Source organism: Ornithorhynchus anatinus, chromosome 8 (genome assembly GCF_004115215.2).
Source record: "Ornithorhynchus anatinus isolate Pmale09 chromosome 8, mOrnAna1.pri.v4, whole genome shotgun sequence".
Classification (NCBI taxonomy): domain Eukaryota; kingdom Metazoa; phylum Chordata; class Mammalia; order Monotremata; family Ornithorhynchidae; genus Ornithorhynchus; species Ornithorhynchus anatinus.
Window position 1 is genome coordinate 12,538,228 of NC_041735.1, and position 20,291 is coordinate 12,558,518.

At 42.1% G+C, this 20,291-nt stretch overlaps 1 protein-coding gene across 1 annotated transcript in view; it reads right to left on the minus strand.

Moving 5' to 3' along the window:
• The window catches only part of BMP7 (bone morphogenetic protein 7), a 79,383-nt gene that overhangs the window by 57,978 nt on the left and 1,114 nt on the right, over positions 1-20,291 (minus strand). The gene's annotated exons all lie outside the window — the stretch shown is intronic.

Sequence of the window (20,291 nt, forward strand, 5' to 3'; positions counted from 1 at the left end):
GTGGGCATAAGAAGAACACTTTGGGTTTACCCTTTAATTACAAAAATTGAGTTTTAAAAATCATTGTGGATGAACATGTTGGGGATAATAAACTCAGGCTCTGTGCTCATTTGTTACGTATCCATAAACCCTGATTTTTGCCAATAACATTCAGCACAGTGGTACACCTACTGTTTCTCTGGGGAAACATTTCAGTAACTATGTTGTCACTAACTACTGCTCGAATTACTTCCTATGCCAGCAAAGGAGAACACCCTCCACCATATCAAATACACCCTGCTGAGCTCAACACCATCCTGCTCCATAAACACCTTTCCTGCTCCCATATCTTTAGACTCTGCCCAAAATAGGTGAGGCGGTCTACGTTCAACCACTCTGCTTTCACTGTTGTCCAAGCCACGCAATAATCCAGCTGGAGTTGTACTTCAGGGTGGGGAAGGTGGATTTGGGAAGAGGAGTGCCATGATAATTCCATTCTATCTTCCCAGTTCTCTTATGTTAGCTTCAAGAATGAATTTCTAGGCACCGGTTTTCAGCATACTGAACAGGCAAGTTCACATTGCTTATTCTCTCCCGAGCTCAGGAAGAATTGTTTAATTAATTAATTTATTTATTGCTCTTTTTCACAAACTTGCTTTGTACTAGTTACCACATATATAAGCACATTTTTATCATTGAAGAAGGGTCCTAAAACAACATCAGCCCTCAGAAGACAGTCATGTATGCTTTGCTATCTTAACTACTAACAGGATTTATTCACATCCAACAGGATAAAAAAGAGGAGGTTAGGCCCAATCTGCCCATGAGGAACTCAAGCACAAGATAGGTTCTGGAAAGCAGTTTGTTAAAGAATTCTGTGAAAGGAGAGAGGGTTTCTCCTGTTCCTACTTCCCTTATGGTTTTCACAGGCCCAAGGGAAAGGGGAAGGTCTCTGGGAGAAAGGGTAGGGCCTGTGAAGATGGTGAAGTTTCTGATCGAGGGAGGATGGATACAGTTTTCATCGATCCATCTGTTTCTTATTTGGAAGTCTTCTCCTGCTTGGGATTTTGCGGGGCTGATGGATGGGAGAAAATAAACAGCATTATCTCCCTGCATTTAGCTCCTTCCAGAACCTGGGATTTATCTAGGTGTTTTTTTCTTCCAGAGAACCCAAAGCATTCTCCAAACATTGCCTAGCTAATCCTCACAACCTCCTCAGTGAGGTAGGTGGGGGCAAATCTTATTATTCCTATCTTGCAGAAGGGAAACTAGGCTAGGACAGAACAAGTTAAGGGACTTTCCCAAGGGCGCACAGCAAGGGCATGAAAGAGTCAGCTCTCTGGGCTGTTTCCCTTCAATGGACAAAGAACTAAAGGGTTTTCCCAAGGGCACACGGAAAGGTAGTCAAAGAGTCAGCCCAATAACCCAGTTCTCCACATGCCCAGACCAGCCCAGACCATGCCTGCCCTTACTTTGGAAAGAATACAGCCCGGCGAGTCAGAGGACATGGATTCTGATCTGGGTTCCTCCACTTACCTTCTGGGTGATCTTGGGCAAGTCACTTAACTTCTCTGTGCTTTGGTTTCCGCTTCTGTAAAATGGGGATTCAATACCTGTTCTCCCTCCTATTTAGAGTATGAGCCCCAAGTGGGATAGGGATTGTGTCCAATCTGTTTATCTTGTGTCTACCTCAGCTCTTAGCACAGTGCTTGGCCCATTTCTTTCTTTGCTGTTCTCCTCTCATTCTCCCTTATTCCTACCCAATCATTCGATCAGTCAGTGGTATTTACTGAGTATTTATTGTGTGCAGAGCACTGTATTAAGCGCCGATTGCCCCGGATGGGTTAAAACCAATCTTGCCCTACCTCTTACAACTGGTCCCACATCCCAAATTTTTGCTTATGGTTATAAGACACCGGCTGTTGAGGATTCCAGGCATCACCTGAATAGGACCTGAAATTTCCTAGGACAGGAAGTTGGAAGATGATCCGGCAAGTCTTAACAGTCGTTTCCTACAGATGGGCTGTGAAAGCACTCAGCACAAACACATTCCCTGCCCCCTCTCCCTGGCAGTCTCTCCTCTGGTGACTTCCATTCTCCACATGGATGCACTCAAATGGGGCAGCTTGGGAGCTGGATCTCTCGGGCATTTTAGGTGTGCTCAGCCATAGACTTCCTCCTCGACCCGCTTGACAGCAAGAGTTACTGAGACCACTGTCATGGGGGATTTATAGCCACAAGGCTTTGGGAATGTGAAATTCAATGATTAGTTTTCATTCATTCAAACCTCTTGACTAGATGATTTATATGCTGAGATTAGGCAGCTTGAAAAAGCAACTAAAGGCACACTATAAATTGGGAGTTCTGGAAAACAGAGCAAAAGTCCTATTTTGGGGAGTAATTGAGGTGAAAATGTTCTTTTAATAACACTACTAATACAGCTTTTGGACGAAACTGTGGTCTCTGATTGACTTTTACTGTCCAGCCATTCTGAAAAATGGCTGTTTAGAGTATTTAATGAAACCCAAAGCAAAACAAACATAGCTGGGATTTGGGTCTGCAAAATTGTATTTGCTGGCAGGAAGACTTGGGAGTTGTTATTTATTTCTTCAAGTCAATAATGTCTCCTATCACCTTGTTCAGCCTCTGTCATGCAGCCTCTTTAAAACTCTGGGAGGTTCTTCTCAGGGGAGACACAGCCCGCCAAGCAAGAAGCCATCATTTGCTCCTGGGTCTCCTCATTTCCCCATCCCAGGCCGAGGAAATGATTGTTGTTTTTTTCTGAAGCCAGAGTGGCCATATGTTTGACAGCTTGAAAACCTCTTCAGGCCCAAAAGCCCTTGAACCAGGCTCAAAATTGGGCAGATGACTTTTTCTAGAGGTGGGTAAAGGGAAATGCTCCAATGTTCTTATTTTCCCTTTAACCCAGCGATAACGTTGCCCAGATGACCACCAAGAGGAGAATCAAATGGCGACCCTGTGGGACTCCTCCAAACACTGACTCCTTGTTAGAAGTTCAACTCTGCTAATACCAGCGGTGCCCTGAATGGAAAAGGATGGCCTCTCCGCTCCACCATGGCACCTGGGAAAGACATTTTCAGCCCAACCAGGCAACAGCCTTAGCCGTTCCTTTGTCAACAGGGCCCTCGGCACAAACCGTTTTCTATCGTGCACAGATGTACAAGAGGAAATAATGGAATACTGTACCACAAGATTAAACACTTTAATGTCAACATGTGTGCAGCACTGCTCCGAACAATATTATCATTGTGAGTGAACGAAAGGGGGTGGGGGTGGACGGGGAAAGATGGGTTTAATTATCTGTGGAGCTGAGGCAAATTCTTTACCCAAGAGATTCAAATGTTACTGAGTAAGACTCTAAGCTCAAGTGGAAAAGAATACTGAACCCAAAGAAACCCCCAGTAATTAGAACACAGTACTTTTCTTTGAATACAGTGCTCAGCACACAGTAAGCACTCAATAAACGTAATGGATTGATTCTTTGAAGATTCTTCCGTCTCTCACCAAAAAAATGAATGGAGCCTCCCTACTCCCCTGAATAGCATCAATGAGCCCATTTTACAGTCATGAAAAGTGAGACCTTAGGAGAGGTGATTAATTTTCTAAAAGGACACACAAGCTCTTGGAATAACCACGAATAGTGGCCCAAGAAGCCTGCATTGTCCATTCCTAATGGCCAGGGGTTACTCCTTCTTCTCTGCCATTACCACACACATTTTTAGTTCTCCATATTTTATCAATTGATCCTAAACAACTTGCTGCACACCTCTCTCTTCTCATACTCATGGAAAGGCTCATCCTATCCTCTGCACTCCCTCCCCTTGTAGGCTCAGCCCCTCTTTATCCCCTCCCACTCCAAAGCCTTGCTGCTCACTAAAGCTTCAACTCCATAGGGAACATCAAGTAGACAACTGGGCAATTATCCTGAGAGTCTGATTAATTCGGGCAGCAACTCTGGAGAAACTGGGACTCAAGATTGTCTTTTTCACTGACATGAGGAGGAGCATGGAATAATGTATAGAATATGGCCCGGGAGTCAGAAGGTCCTGGGTTCTAGTCCCTACTCCTCCACTTTGTCTGCTGGGTGAGCTTGAGCAAGTCATTTCACTTCTCTGTGTCTCAGTTACCTCAACTGTAAAATGGGATTAAGACTGTGAACCCCATGTGGGACAGGGACTGTGTCCAAACCGATTAGCTTGTATCTACACCAAAGCTTAGTACAGTGACCGGCACATAGTAAGCCCAACAATACCACTAAAAAACCCAAAGGGGTGATTTTGACCTAAATTATCTAAGTAATTATAACCATAATATTAATGGCATTTGTTAAGCACTTACAATGTGCCAAGCACTGAGGTAGATAGAAACTAATCGGGTCGGACATAGGCTCGGTCCCAGGTAGAGTTTACACTCTAAGTAGGAGGGAGAACGGGTACCGAATTCTTGTTTTACAAATGAGAAAACTAAGGCTCAGGGAAGTTAAGTGACTTGTCCACGGTCACAGAGCAGGCGAGGGGCGAAGCTGAGATTAGAACCCAGGTCTCCTGATTCCTGGGCTTGTGTTCTTTCCACTAGACCCCACTACTTCCCCAGGTCTCCTCTTCTTTTTGCCTGCATTGGCCTTCCTCTTTAAATGCACCACTCCATAGCCATATTGTCCCCTTCCACCTCCGTTTTTTTGACATCTCCTGAAACCTCACTTCTTTGAAGACACTCAATAAAATGAAAATGCAGAGGAAAACAAGAGGGAGAAAAATGCCTGAGACTTTATCACCTTCTCATTTGATAGTTCCTGTTCTAATTGTATTGTCTAGGCCATTTGGGCTTCGGGCCCTCAGGGAATGGGACTGTGGTAGTCACAAGTAAGCATGCTTTGCAGAGTTGAAAACACAATTGGCATTGAGACTATAGACTACAATAAAAATAATAGCTATAAAACTTCACTAGGGAACCCTCAAGCCTAATTTCCCGGAGTCAGAGTTGCTCCTATCTGTAAATTGAGATGCGGAATACAGGCTAATTTGAGGTCTCTCTCACTGTCATCCCCTTGCTTAGGTTCTTCCTCTAACCTGGAACTCCCTCCCACTTCGTAGCCAATAGACCACTATTCCACCAACTTCAAAGCCCTGCTAAAATCACATCTCTTCCAGGAAGCCTTCCCTTACTAACCTCTCTTTTCCTCATCCTACTCACCCTCCCTTTTGTGTCACTCCTGCATTTGTGACCATACCTCTTAGGCTCTTTGATACTCACCTCCGCCCCACAGTATTTGTGTACACTTCTTTCTTATACTCTGCTGCTTTCCCTCTCTGTTATTTATTTGAATGTCTGTCTCCCTGACTAGGTTATAAGCTCCTTGAAGGCAAGGATTAAGTCTACCACCACTAATGGATTGTACTCTCCCAAGTGGCTTAGAACAGTGCTATGCACATAGTAAGCACTCAATGAATACCAGTGATTAATCTCTGGCTCATGGCTCTGCCTCTCTTTATACAGGGTGCCTTTCGAGTTCCACGATGCAACATGCTACCACTTCAGTTTAAAGGAGAATGTTTGTGATGAGCGCCTATATCTTTCATTCAATCATATTTATTGAGCACTTACTGGGTGCAAAGCACTGTACTAAGCACTTCAGAGAGTACACTATAACAATAAACAGGCACATTCCCTGCCCACAATGTTCTGGGCCCTGCCAATCACTGGATAAACACCCCTCCCTTTCCCATTTGAAACAAATTTCAGAACTCTCAAAGCCTAAGGAAAAGATCTTCCATCTGACACTAAAACTAAAGTTAATGCAACCTTTTGGGAGGGTTTATAAAAAGAAAATTTTTCTAGAAAACTGGGCGTAGTACGATTGCAATGCCAGGTTAGTGTTTCCGTTTCCTCCAAATTACTGATCGACATGCAGTTCAGTGCAAAAGTGATCAGGCCTAGTGCACTTTAATAACACAAGTGGACCAATGAGGTGAGGATGTCTGCTTTCTCACTGCTCTAATTATCTTTCAGCTAGCTGAATTTCCATCTACTTGGCTTCTGTTCTCTATTACTGTGAAGGGACAGCATAAAGTTACCAATACAGCAGAGGACTAAACATCATTTGCAAAATCGGCCTGGAAGGACCGGATTCTAGACTGGTACAGCTGGTTTAAGGTATTTTAGAAGCAAATGAAATCAAATGAGAATTTATAATCCTTCCTGAGGTCTGGATTCCATCAGGCTAAACTCATTAGGCAGTAAGATGCAGGTGCAGCTAAAAAAAAAGGATTGTTCTGCCTTCCTTAATACCACAGATTTGCATCTTGTGTTCAAAATAAAAGTCTTTTAAAAGCATATGTATTCATTGTGCATCTATTGGCAACACTTAAAACAAAGAGATTGTTTGATAGAATCTTCAAATGTTTTATTTATGTAAACGGAATGTGCATATATTTGCACTAATGTCGAATAGACACTTCAGGGGGATACTTTGCTGAAACAGTATCTCTGTTTTGAAATCTTGTATTAATTTTATTTTGCTCTATCTCAAGACTCTCTGGTATCAGAACGACCCTAACTGCACGTCTTCTTCCTTTGTGTTTTAATGTCAGTACAATTTAAAAAACCAAGCACATAAAATATAAAGTGAATTTTTAAATTAGAAATGCTTATTGTAAATTACAGTAAATAATAATGAACATGAGAAACAGATTTCCAAATGGCTCTTTGTTTTGTGAAGGAGCCATCTTGGTATCAAGAGTAATTTCTGGTTCCTACATGTTCAATATGGTAAAACGTATTGTCATAAAAATGTGACCACCCAAAAAATCATAAGACATCTAATTGGCAAGAGTTTCCTAACTTGCTTTCAACATTAAAAAAAAACTTGCCATCTTCAACATGATCATTCAAACAAATACTATCCGAGTTCGGTATTAGTTCAATCATTGTACTTTGAATACACAGAGCATCTTTTCTCTAAGAAACTCAAATCACTTAAAAGCTGTATTCACCTTAATTCTTAAAACATTTGCAGTAAATAATTATGGCATTTGTTAGGCACTTACTACGTGTCAGGCACTGTACTAAGCACTGAAAAGGGAACTGGAGGTAGATTGGTGTAATCCCGAGCCCCATGGGGCAGAGGCTGGGTTACCATCCTTATGGGTTCAAGACTATCTAACCAGGGTAAAGGAAGTCTTTTAAAGTTAAAATTCCTCTCTAATGCTCAGCCTGGAGACCAGAGTAGCTTGATTGGAGGAGAACAAGAAAACTCTTTAAAACAATCTTCCCCATGGTTCCAACTGAAGTGTTGGTTACTATTTGTTGATCACATACTGTGGACTGTTACCTCCAACATTAACAGGAGTGGATATCCTTTTTGAAAAAGGTTGTTTTTTTAATGGTATTTGTTAAGCGCTTACTATGTGCCAGGAACTGTACTGAACTAGGCTGTACTAGGTACAAGCTAATCAGGTTGGATACAGTCCCTGTCCCACATGGGGCTCACAGTCTTAATCCCCATTTTACAGAGGAGGTAACTGAAGCATAGAGAAACTAAGTGACTTGCCTAAGGTGACCCAGCAGACAAATGGCGGAGCCAGGATTAGCCAGGTCTTTCTGACTCCCAGGTCCATGCTCTGTACACTAGCCCATGCTGCTTCTCTAAGCAAATAGTACTGAAGCAAATAGTAAGCAAATAGTATTGCCAAATTGTACTTCCCAGCACTTAGTACAGTGTTCTGCCCACAGTAAACACTCAATAAATACGACTGATTGAATGAAAGTGTTAACCTGCCAAGATTTTGCAGTTAGAGAAACAATAGATTAAATGACTTGCACAAGCTGAGCTGAATTCTTCTATATTTTGAAAGTTGTGAAAATTCATCAGTGTTATGTTGTATGGGATTTCAGGGGGTGGGGAATAAAAGCAAGCAACTGACAACAAAGCACTTACTGGTTTCTGGCATTTGCTCCATTTAATCCAATATACTTTATTAACCCCCTCTCAATGAGGGATGAAGTTCCATTGCTAATCAGGGCTATGAATCATACCTATGTTTCTCAATTTTTTTTAATGTTAAGCACTTACTATATGCCAGGCATTTTGCTAAGCACTGGGGTATATACACGCTCATAAGCCTGATCACCCCTTCTCACTATACAATGTAGAGTAGATGGCTTTCCTTTCATTTGATAAAGACCTACAACCTCTTAGGTCAAAGAAGCTCAATAAGGCCTTAGATCCAGGCTCTGCAGGAAAACAGACTATGGTTTCCATCCTCTGATCCTCACGACGGGACTCTAAAGCACTGTTCTGTGCACAGAGCTCCTATCAACATTCCAATCTGGTTGGGATTTCAAAACAGTCAGTGAGGGAAGTATACACACCAGAGAGCTGCACCTGAGACTAGTAATCTGGGGATTGGAAAATAGGCATTCTTCCCCCCCACCCCCACACCGTGGCCTCTTGGGCTCAGATGAGTTGCTCACTTAGGATGGATTAGAGAAACCCAGTTGGCTCATCATCATGTTCAACCACTATTTATGAAGAACTTTCAGGGTCAGGGAACTGCAAGTCCTTTCAGTCAACAGAATCATCAAATGTTGAGCATTCTGTTACTCTGTAAAAGCTATAATAAGTTACCTGTTGGGAAATGATTGGGGGAATAAATAGGAATACAAATAATACTATTGCTAATAATAATCTACATTCAGCCCTTATTATGTGTGAAGTGCTAGGGTAATGGTTATGGAATTTCTTGAGTGCTTACTACATCACTATGCTTAGCTCTGGGGTTGACACAAGATAATCAAATCAGACACCGTTTCAGTCTCACAAGGGGCTCACAGTCTAAGAGGGGCGGGGGGGGGGGGACATGTTACCTTGTCTCCATTTTACAGATGAGAAAATTGAGGCACAGAGAAGTTATGCAACTTCACACAACAGGTAATTGGCAGAGCTGGGACTAGAACTCAAGTCTCCTGAGTCCCAGTTCTGTCCTCTTTCCACCTGCTATTCCCATTCAAGGACTGTAAATGGAAAAAGTAAAATATCTAAGCCTGGCCCACCTGTAGATTATACAGTTTGTCTGTCATGTCTGTCTCCCTCTGTACAGTCTAGAGTTACTACAGTCTACTTACAGTCCTTAGACTGTAAACTCGTTTGGGCAGGAAATATGTCTGTTCCATTGTACTAGCGCTTAGAACATTGCTCTGCACACAGTAAGCGCTCAGTAAATACTATTGACCGACAGCTCCATTCTTAAAGTCACCAAAGGTCAAAATAGACACACATATAATGCAGGCAAATGTCACAGTGATTTTTGAGGCACTGAAATGTCCTGCGTTTTTACAAAAATACTGGAGAAAATGGACCTCATATCACCCACATAGACAAGAGACCGGATTTCTGCTACTGCTGCTAACCACCTAAAAGGGAAAGAAGGAAGGACATCAGTGTCTGGTGCTTCGAGAACGGGGCCAACTCAGCCTGGTCTTGCTCAACACCAATTACAGAGAAACTCCTCCCCTCTAATTAAAACAGGCTACTTTCAACATGGGCCCTGCTCTGACAGGACAGAGGGGAAAAGGAGAAAGGCGGGGAGAAGATAAAGATAGACAGAGTAATAGTATAATAGTATATATTCCTTCCCCTCTGAAGTTAGTAATGACAATAAGAATATTTGGTAAGCGCTTACTATATGTAAAGCATTGTTCTAAGCTCTGGGGAAGATACAACATAATCAGATCCAATACAGTCCCTGTCCCACACAAGGATTGTGCGAGTGAGAGAATGGGGATGAGAGTGAGAAGATCAGGAGAAAAAGAAAAGGAGAATGAAGAAAAAGGACGCAAACATGAAGAGGAGCAGGAGGTGAAGGGGGGCAGAGGAGGAAGAGGTGATGGGGGCAAAAAAGGAAATGAAGGAAGAAGAGGAGCTGGAGGAGGAGGTGAGGAGATGAAGGGGAGAAAGAAGAAGGAGGATGGAGAGAAAGAAAGGATATGGAGGAGGAGTTGGGGGAAGAGAAGGAAAGAGAGAAGGTCCAAGGGAGAGGAGAGTCGAAAAATATGACAGCCCAGTGCTCCTAACAATTCTTGTGAGGAATGTGTCGAACTGTCTGGGTATCTGAGCATCAACATCAGTTTTTCTTATCTTTTTTCTCTTGAGGATCACTCTTATGTCTTTATGAGGGTTTCTCTTAGTGTCCGTCTCAACTATATTTCTCTTATGAACAATTCTGTTTCTTTTCTCGGCCCCAACTCTCCTGAGTTTTTATTTTTTCCCACACATACATTTGGACCATTGGTTACTGGCCCCCCTTTACATCTTCCCCCAACCCCACTAGCTAGCTTCTCCACTCCTAGGTCAGAGTCCCATTTTCACCCTGAGAGGATCATCTGAAATCAACTGCTTTTTTTGTAAGTCCCTACATATGCACATTAGAAATGCATTTGCTTGATAAAACTGTGTTAGCATACCAGCAGCACCTATTTAAATAGTTTTAAAACCACGTGTACACCCTTGCCTAGACTCCATTTCCCAGTGTAGCTGCAGCCAAGCGGTAATTCAGCCTGGGGCTGGTCACTTTATGACCTAATTCTTCAAGGTGTGCTAAGGCATAATGGTGCTTGCTTTCAAAGTTCTTTAACATCCTTGGGGAAAATGTGATGTAAAAGTACTATTGCCATCTAAAGATAATACTCGTCTGCTTATGGACTTTCCATTTGAGATCTCTTTATTAATGTATTACCCTCACACTTATTTCTGTCTTCATTTCCCAGATACCTGAATGTGTTGGTCCAAAGTACCAGTGATCCCAAGAGGAAGCTTACATTCTGAGTCTACCATAAAATAACAAAACCAACACCATCAACATGAAATGCCACTTTTTCACTTAACCTTAATGGGAGAAAAAAAACACACCGAACAAAGATTTAAACCTCCACTTCCATTTCCAGTATCTTGATTCAAGAAATCACTTGCCACCCAGCTAGAATAGACTTCCAAAAACAGCGAACATATGAACCGCAATGAGAGAGAGTACAGATTATTTTTGGTTCTCTGCTTTGGTTTATGATGAGGATATAACTCCAATTAAGAGTTAAGTGGTAAAGTAGTTAAAATGCAACTAGGTTCATTTATTGTTTCCTCTGAAAGGAAACAACCAACCAGCAGCCTATAACATTTATTACGCTATGAAGATTATGAGACCGTTCCATTTTTAAAGTCCTTTTTCTGAATGAATGTTGAATTCCAAGCAATTCAAATGGTGGAAATTGAACAAAGCAAAATATGTGTGTGTGTGTGTGTGTTGGTATGCATTTGTACATGTGCATATGTGGGTGTCTGAATGTGTGGAAAGGCAGAGAAAAAGAATATGAAACATAGAAAAACAGAGTTGAAAGGGACTTCTAAAAATCACTCATTCGTTCACTCAATTATACTTATTAGGCACTGTACTAAGTACTTGTGAAAGAACAGTACAATAATAAACAGTGACGATCCCTGCCCACAGTGAGCTCACAGTCTAGAGGGGGGAGACAGACATCAATACAAATAAATAAAATTACAGATATATATATAAGTGCTGTGGGGCTTGGGGGTGAATGGGGGAAGAGAAAAGGGAATAAGTAAATCAAGGCAACCCAGAAGGGAGTGGGAGATGCGGAAAACTGGGCCTTAGTCTGGGAAGGCATCTTGGAGAAGATGCCCCTTGAATCATCCGCACAAATCTCTGCTTCAAGGCAGGCGAATAATTAAACAGGACAATGTCATCTTTATCTTACTCTGACCATACTGCTTTGCCATATTTAAAGTAAAAATGTGGATGCTCAACATAAAGGAGACAGAGGGGGAGGTAGGCAAAGACACAAGAAAGGGAGATGTGTAGGAAGAAAAAACGAGTGACCGAAAAAGAGAGAGAAACACTCCTCAGAATGCTAGGAAACACTTTTTGTTAGCCAGACCATGCTGCTTTGGTATAGTAATGATTTATTAAGCACTTATTATGTCAAGCACTATGTTAAGCACTGGGGTAAAAATAAGATAATCAAATTGGACACTGTCCCTGTTTCATATGGATATCTCAGTCTAAAAGACTGTGGCCTAGTGGATAGAGCACAGGCCTGGGAGTCATAAGGGCCTGGGTTATAATACCAGCTCTGCCACTTGTCTGCACTGTGACCTTGGGCAAATCTCTTCCCTTCCTTGTGACTCAGTTACCTCATCTGTAAAATGGAGATTGAGACTGTAAACCCCCTGTGGGACAGGAACTGTGTCCAACCCAATTTGCTCGCATCCACCTCGGTGCTTTGTACAGTGCTTGGCACATAGTAAGCACTTAAAATTTATTATCATTACTATACTAAATTAATACACAATTATTATTAATACTAAAAGAGAGGGAGGACTGAGGTTTCAAACTGGAATCATAAGAACTTACAAGGTAAACGAAGATTAGATGGGTTATGGATAAGGAGTATCAGATGTTAGTGGCTACAATTTTAAAGATCTGCAATGAGACAATAAATGACACTCCTATATTTTTGTGTGTTTCCCTATTAATAGTTCGCAAGTCATTCTACCGGTTACATCAAATGATTAACTCCCCTTTCTCCAGGAGACTGTGTTTAGCATGGGTTAAACCCTTTTAATTCTTCAATAAAAATGACAAGAATGCTAATGATTTTGAGATCAGATCCAACATATAGGAATGTTGTTTCCCTGCCCCCACATTTCACAACACTCATCACCTGTTAAAGAATCATTTCATGTGTTTTTCTAGAATGATAGCATAGCCTGCCACCTTAAGGATCTCAACCCAGCTCTTCAGGCACTATAATTGTAAACCTTTCCAGGCAATTGACTAAACTCTGTCAAAAAAAAGCTGGAAAGGTTTCGTGTCTTATTTTTTCCAGCCACAGGAGCAGTAAATACTATCCAGTTGAAGAACTGCCTTATTGCATTAAAAAGATGCTACTTGCACTGGAAGAGAGCACTCATGTTCGTGCACGTGAATTGGTGGAAAAATGTTGGAGCCTTAGTTAGAAAGCTACTTCTAAAATCTAAACTGTTTCAAAATAGGGAAGCAGCGTGGCCTAGTGGATAAAGCACGGGCCTAGGAGCCAGACGACCTGGGTTCTAATCGCGGCTTCACCACTGTCTGCTATATGACCTTGGGCATGTCACTTCACTTCTCTGTGCCTCATTTTCCTCAACTGCAAAATGGGGATTCGATACCTACTCCCCCTCCTACTTAGACGTGAGCCCCATGTGGGCAGGGACTGTGTTTGACCTGATTAACTTTCATGTATCCGGGTACTCGGAACAGTGCTCGACACATGGTAGGTGCTTCAAATACCGTGAAAGATACCACTGTTCTCGTCAAGAAAAGTTGAAAAAGTAGTTAAGGTACAGAAAAGGCCAACTCAAGTTCAGTACCTGAAAATATTGAGCTTTAGTTGTTGAAAACAGTGAAAGTTTTTACTGACCGGCCAAACTTAATTAAAACAGACAACAAAAGATTCTAACCTGAAAGTTAGCCCTGGAAGATAAAGATGTTTAAAGCATAACATATGACCTCGGAAGATGCATGGAAACTTAATACTTGGTGGGTAGAATTTTTCAAACAGCTTGGAAATAGTTGAAGGTAATTTATGAGAAGACTTGAGTGACAAAGCACATTATTTGAAGTGCCTTTCCTTTGCTAGGCACTTTCTACATTCTTTCTCTTTCATTTCTTTACTCTCGAGGGGCTTCTAAATTCACTGAACCAAAACAACACTTTGTTTGTTGTTATAGTATAACACTGGCACAGATGGTAGACACTGCACCTGTTCCAATAAAATGAGAAAGTTGGGAGATGCAAAACTGAAACATTCATCAAAAGAACTACACTCAAGGAAGGTCAGTTTGAACTCTGTCTCCCATAAGGGAAAAAGTTCTTCTCCATCATGTTAAATGCAAGTTATAACAAAAGCGAGCTTTTAAAAATTACAATAAGAACTGAAACAAATGCAAGTGAACCCGAGTTTTCCTTATTTCGCCTCTAAGTATGTCTGGGGTTTTTAGTTTGTATCTCAGATCTTTTTAAACGATTGGTTGATATTTTAAATCAAAGTGGCTTAATCTCAATATCGTTAGATCGGGTAATGACACCTGAAATTTTAAAGCATGAATAAATCAAGGCGGAAGTAAGAGCAGTCACAAAATTAGGTCCGGCGACACTCAAGAAAAGTCAATACCCAGCTGTCAGGGAGACACAAGCAAATGAACTATTCAGCACCTGACGGATAAAAAACTGGCAGGCAAAAAAAAAATCAATAAAACGACTAGCTGAGAGTCTTATGGAGTCACACCGAAAAATCGCGCAGCTCCAGTTCCATCACTGAAGATCAGTTATGGCTCTCGGGTGCAGCATCCCAATATCACACACACAAAGGATTAGGTACACAATGTCATAAAACCGGACAAGGAAATTCCTGAACATCATTTAATGCTGGAAGCTTTGCACTGTAAAGCCATTTATATAAAACTGTGGTTGGCAGCTCTCACTCTTCCATGGGAACAAATTAACATTGGCATTCCAAACACAGGAAAGTAAGGAAATTAGAAACACAGTTTATATTTGGCCAGCTCTTTGAAATACTGTACCATGCTACTGATGTCAATTAATGAAAAGCAGAATTTTGCTGAGAGGGTCTGGTTTTGAAACACATTAACACACGTTAAACATGTTTGCACAGGAACCAGATTATAAGCATCTTGGTTCCAAAACAATAAAGCAATTACACTAAAACTTGTAGTCTCCGAGTTGCCATTAATTCAAGCCACTCAAACTGGATCAGAAAAGGCTTTTCACTGCGCTCAACATGCAGTTGACACAAATGTTGAAAGAAGAGAAACCAGCATGCTAATCTGAATTTTTACATAAGCATGTGTCAAGCTTCATGCCCTCTGAATAATCCTCAAATTCAGAAATGCTCCCATTTTTGTATTTCCTTAGAGAGATGAATTGTGTTGCTATTCAACTCTTGATACCAGCAATTTTTCATCAGGGAAGGTTAAAACCGGATGAAATATCTGTTTTGTATTAAGAAATATCAAGTCACATTTTTTGTCAAATATTATTTGTCAAATACTATTTGTTACAAAAACCAGAATTCAATTGCAGCTGAACAACACAGATTCAACTGCTAATAATAAGCAGGCAGCATAATGGAAGTGGGTATACATTGCGATCATTTGCTGTAAAAGAAACCCTCTTCCTCTATAAACAGTTTCAAGATTAGGAAAGAAAACTATTTGAAGCCTAGTAATAAAATACTGTGCCTTGATTCACTCAGTGCAAGGACCTTGTCTACTGCTAGAACTGGAACTGGGGTTTCAACTCGAAACAGCTGCAAACATATTTCTTTGGAGTTCTCAGAAAGGGATAATATATTTTAAATGAAAGACTAAATGATGAATTAATGACCCTCAATTAATATTTTGGAGGGATTTCCTTAAGGGCTGACCTCCTGTTCCTGATCCAGGCCATTTTCAGATCAACTTAACCTATGAAATGAGCAGAGTTGTCAGATGGGAATTAAAAAACAAAAACAAAACACCCAAAACACTTAATCCCTCCTTTCTCCTGGAACTGGTCATCCCCAAGTATATCCCCTTTGGATTTTTGTCATTAATATTTTCTTCGTGGTTCATTTGCCCGAGTAACCTCATCCCTCCACTCGGCACAGGGCTGGTATTTATCAAGTTTGAGCAATTTGGATATGTAAACCCAAATACCTTATCATTTTCACACAAATTAACAGTTTTTGTGTAAATATTGGTATTTGCTCACTCACTGTAAGAACAGAAGACATAATGGCACTAACAACATATTTGATTTAAACTAATTAAAAACAGGGGCTCTTGCAATTTAATATATTGATTTTACCAGTGGGACTTAAATCTTTTATAATAAGTGTACACAGCTGCACCACTCACCCACCACCACTTTTAAACCTAATCCCCACATTCCTTCTGACAATAACATGACAGGATCCACACATCCCTGTATTAGCCTTAACCCCAGTGACACTGCCAAAATGTATTAAAGTAAAGCATAACAGTGTCCGGAATAAAAGAAGCCTGTCAACAACCCCAACTGGGCCTCAGTAGTTATCTTTTTTAAGAAATTAATGTTTCCAGCTTCTTGTTGTCACTGTTCCCCCTTGCTAAGTGTTCCTGCCAAACCCTAGTGGATCAAGGGGGAAAATGCAAAGAGACACTCAGAGTCCTCCGGCAGGCCAAAACAGGGCCTTCCGGTAAGACATTCAGGTTTAAGGAGTCATCACTTAGTAGGAACTTACTTAGTAACTGAGGAGGAACAGTAACCCCGAAAGGCCGTCGGACCTTTGCTCGCAGGTTGGTTGTTCGGTCCCTGGCCAAGTCAGAAATGCATCATTTCGGCACGTGGCCATAGTTACATCCTATCTCCCCCAGGAGCTGCTTTTCCCTTGCCCCAGACGGTCAGTTGTGCCCTTATTGTCTCGCTCAACCTATGGGCGGACTGGCCCCGGCCAGGAGGACCGCGGCGAGTGCGTTAGCTAAGAAAACCCGACGGTCTGGCCGAAGGTAGGGACCGAATCATGTGATCCTGAGCTGGCATTTGGTTCAAGATTTAATCTGCTTTGTTTCAAGTGGGAAATACGTGGAAGATCAAATAAGTTCAAATCCAGGTCAGATATCCTTGAAAAATCTTTGATTTATATAAGCAGGAAAATGAGGTTTAAAAGAAGTGATTATGAAAGGGTTACTAAAAACACAGCTGTATGTGTACTCTTATATCTAAGGCTCGCCACAGAAAAACTGTGTGACATCTATATTAACCTTTGGCTGCACACCAATGAAGGCCTGCAGTGTGTTGGAATGCAGTGCAGCCCCTTCCAAATTTTAACACAAGCCAGGTTACAGCTGCAAATGCCTGTAGCCCATGCTCACTTTATAAAGTATTCCCTGAAGGAAATTTTTAAACTGTTACAGAATCTTTTTCTAATACCCTACAGTGGTAAAGCCTGTTATTAAAGGGCAAAAGGATGGTTCCTTATGCCAAACACTTGTCAACAAAAAGATTCGCCAGATGGTATAAAATGAAATAAAATTGGGGGCTCTTCAGCTTCTTGATTTACATGAACAAAAGCCACTTTTATGTGCTGATTCCAAAAGTGACTAATTTTTCTATTCTCTCCTTTTGCTTTTACAAAGATTAAACAATTTTTAATTCATTTATAATCGACAACTGGAGATCATCGCTGATCCCATATCTCTGATGCTTGGGCCTTTGAAAAAAATTCTGAAATGGGCCGGTTTACCAAGTAAAGCATAGTAAGGACATCCAATTGGACTCAGCTAACAAATTGCAAGCAGCCGCAGGGACTGTTTTCTAGTGAGTAGCCTGTTTTGAATTCTGAAATTAAGTCTACACAGAGAAGTCCAGATCTTGCTAATCCAAACCAGTTTACAGACCACACTATATAACTCCGATATCCAGGCTTATTAAAATCTGAACATGAATTAACTACGTCTAACGTTATATTCTGTTTTCCTACAAAAATTGGTGCCAGACTCTTTGTTAAGGAGGAAATATCTGAAATCCTGAATCCCTGAGCTGTTACTTGACTGTAAATTCTCCTCCGCTTTACTCCTCTATGCTCCTCAGCCAAAAAACTTAGAATCCCCCCAAACTGCCACTGAGAGAAAAGGCTCGATTTGCTGCATTTACACAGCAAGGAAAAAAAAAAACGCAGTTCGAGACGGCCTGCAATAATGCAGCAACTGATATCGCCAAAGGAAGACATATCCTCCTCGGGACGTTTTGTGACGTTATGACATTTTCTGCATCTGCTGCCTTGGAGTGATAATAGACGTCGTCCTTTGAAATACGGTTCCCACAGCCTATCTTTTACCAAACTGGGCCACAGTTTAATTCAGGTTTCACCTAACAATTCAGCTCTACTTGAAATGGAATCACGGTAGAAAGTCTTCATTTTTTAAAAAAAAGCATCTGCTCCAAAATAGATCATCTAATTCCCTAAGAATTGATCATAAACTGTACATATTACAGCCAGTACTGTTTCGAGTATACATATATATATATATACACACAATAGCCACTAGCTACCCTAATTTGTTTAAAAGTTCACAAACAAACCAGTCTTTGTCCTTTAAAGATGAAAGAAGTATGACTATAATGGGATGAAAGGTGTACACGGCCGAGGAAGAAAGCCATTATGAATCTGTGTCCTTTTTAAACTCGTCCTGGCATGCACCGTTGACAAGGGAACAAAACAGCACAGATAAACCTCTCAAAAGTGCCTTGTTAGTAATAATTCCACCTGTCTATATAAAACCATTGGATCTGGCCTACCCACAAACTAATGACTGACCATGCTGACAGCAATTAAATATAATGGAGCATTTTGCATGAAGGGCACTTTTATACTTTCAGAGCTGACTACAAAAGCCAGGATTTAACAAATGGTTTTTTAATGGACCCAGTCAGGATTTTAATGCTGCACTGTGACCTGTCTAGTTTACTTGTACTTGCCTGCAATCCTCTTTGAAGAGAGTCCTGGGATACTGTACTTTCCTACTCATGATGCTATTTAAACTGGGTATTGTACAACCTCTGGAAGATTAGCTCTAGCCTCACACTTTCATGGAAAGGCTCGAACACAACACTATTTATTTTTAGAAAGTGTGCTTGAGGAGGCTTTGCTGGCTTTAATTAAAAAAAAAAAAGACAACTCTTCCTCTGAAAATATATCAGGAAGGGAAACGTTAACTATTTGCCCTTTCCCCAAGTTCCACTTTTTTCAGGTGCAGTGTTGATTTAGCTTCCGTATTCCAACCTCAAAAAGAAATCTCTTAGTTTAAATCACTTGTTCTTACCTTGTTTGGGTTTTGGCAGGAGCTTACATATGTAAAAAAATGTAAAAAGCCATAGGGTACACTGATTTCAATGTCCCTGTTATCTCTGAAAGCAAATATCTGCTCACCGGCTCTACATTTTGCTCCCTAAATGTTTGACGCTAAGGAGCAAAGTAGGTCTCGGCGATGGAATTGTTTGGGGAGCGGCCAACTGATATGGGGTGCGATCTCTCCCGGAGGAGGGAATCTGGGGGGCTGGAATGGAGCTGAGGGGGCGGGGGGAGGTTGGCCAAGCAGGGCCAGAGGTAAGGACGGGGTGGACTACAGATCCTATGATGCAGAGCAGCTGATGCCAGGGGGTCTGGCTCCACCACCGGCACGCCGACTGCCACAGGGCCCGACGGGCTTCTGCCCCGCAAACCCCGGGCCGTGGCAGACCCTCGGCGGGCGCTGTGCACAGCGGGCCTGGTGCCCGTTTTCCAAACTGCCCTTCAGCTTCGGTCTCACCATTTGGAGAGTCCCAATCTGTACGTTTGGTGGTTGCCCGGCCACACGTGATGAGTGCTTAAAATGGATCCGGGCAGCCCCAACCTATAATTACCTATTTAAAATAGAACATTTTGCAATGGCAACGTTTTACTCAAATCCGGCCGAATGAGTCAAAGGGAACGTGTTATCTAAAAGAAAACAAAAATCTGTTGGGATCGCAGGGTTCAATTAAGGAGGTCCGAGCCTGGATATGCAAAAGAACTGGTTGCACTTTATGCGGCCAGAGGAAGGAAGGCTTCTTCCTTCCGTGCGCCTGTGGGAAAAAGTGAATCCACTGTCCACGATTGGGTCCCAGGACGGACCTGAAGGGACTGGCGGGGGGTGGGAGGGGGAGACTGATCTTTTAGGGGGTTGGGTGGGGGGAGGTAGAGATGGATCAGTTTAGGACAGGTTAACCAAGCTCGGCCCTTTAAATCTAGCTGAGGCTGGCTTCCCCCATCTACTGGGATCTGTCCATTTGCAGCTCCCCTAGCGCTCTCATCGTTCACATGACTGGAGCCTTGTCTTTGAACTGTGCCGCAACTCCCGGCTCGGTCCCGGTCTCTCCTCTTTCTCGGAGGTGCACGGCCCAAGGAAGAAAAAGCCCGCAGAAGGCTTCGGCTCTCCTCCCCGGGGGGCGAGGGGGGAAGGCCCGCTTGGGGCTCTGGGGAGGGGCAGAGGAGGCTTCAGGCTGGAGAGAAAGGTGTGTGGCTTTGGGGCAGTGGGTTGGGGAAGCAACAGGACGGGATACGAGTCTGATTGCGGGAAGCCGAAATGGAGCCCCTGCTACTGAATTGCCTGGGACCCTCTCGGCCCCTTCTCTTTATCAGAGTAAAGAAGGCGTATCCTCATCTCCCTTTACCTTCTC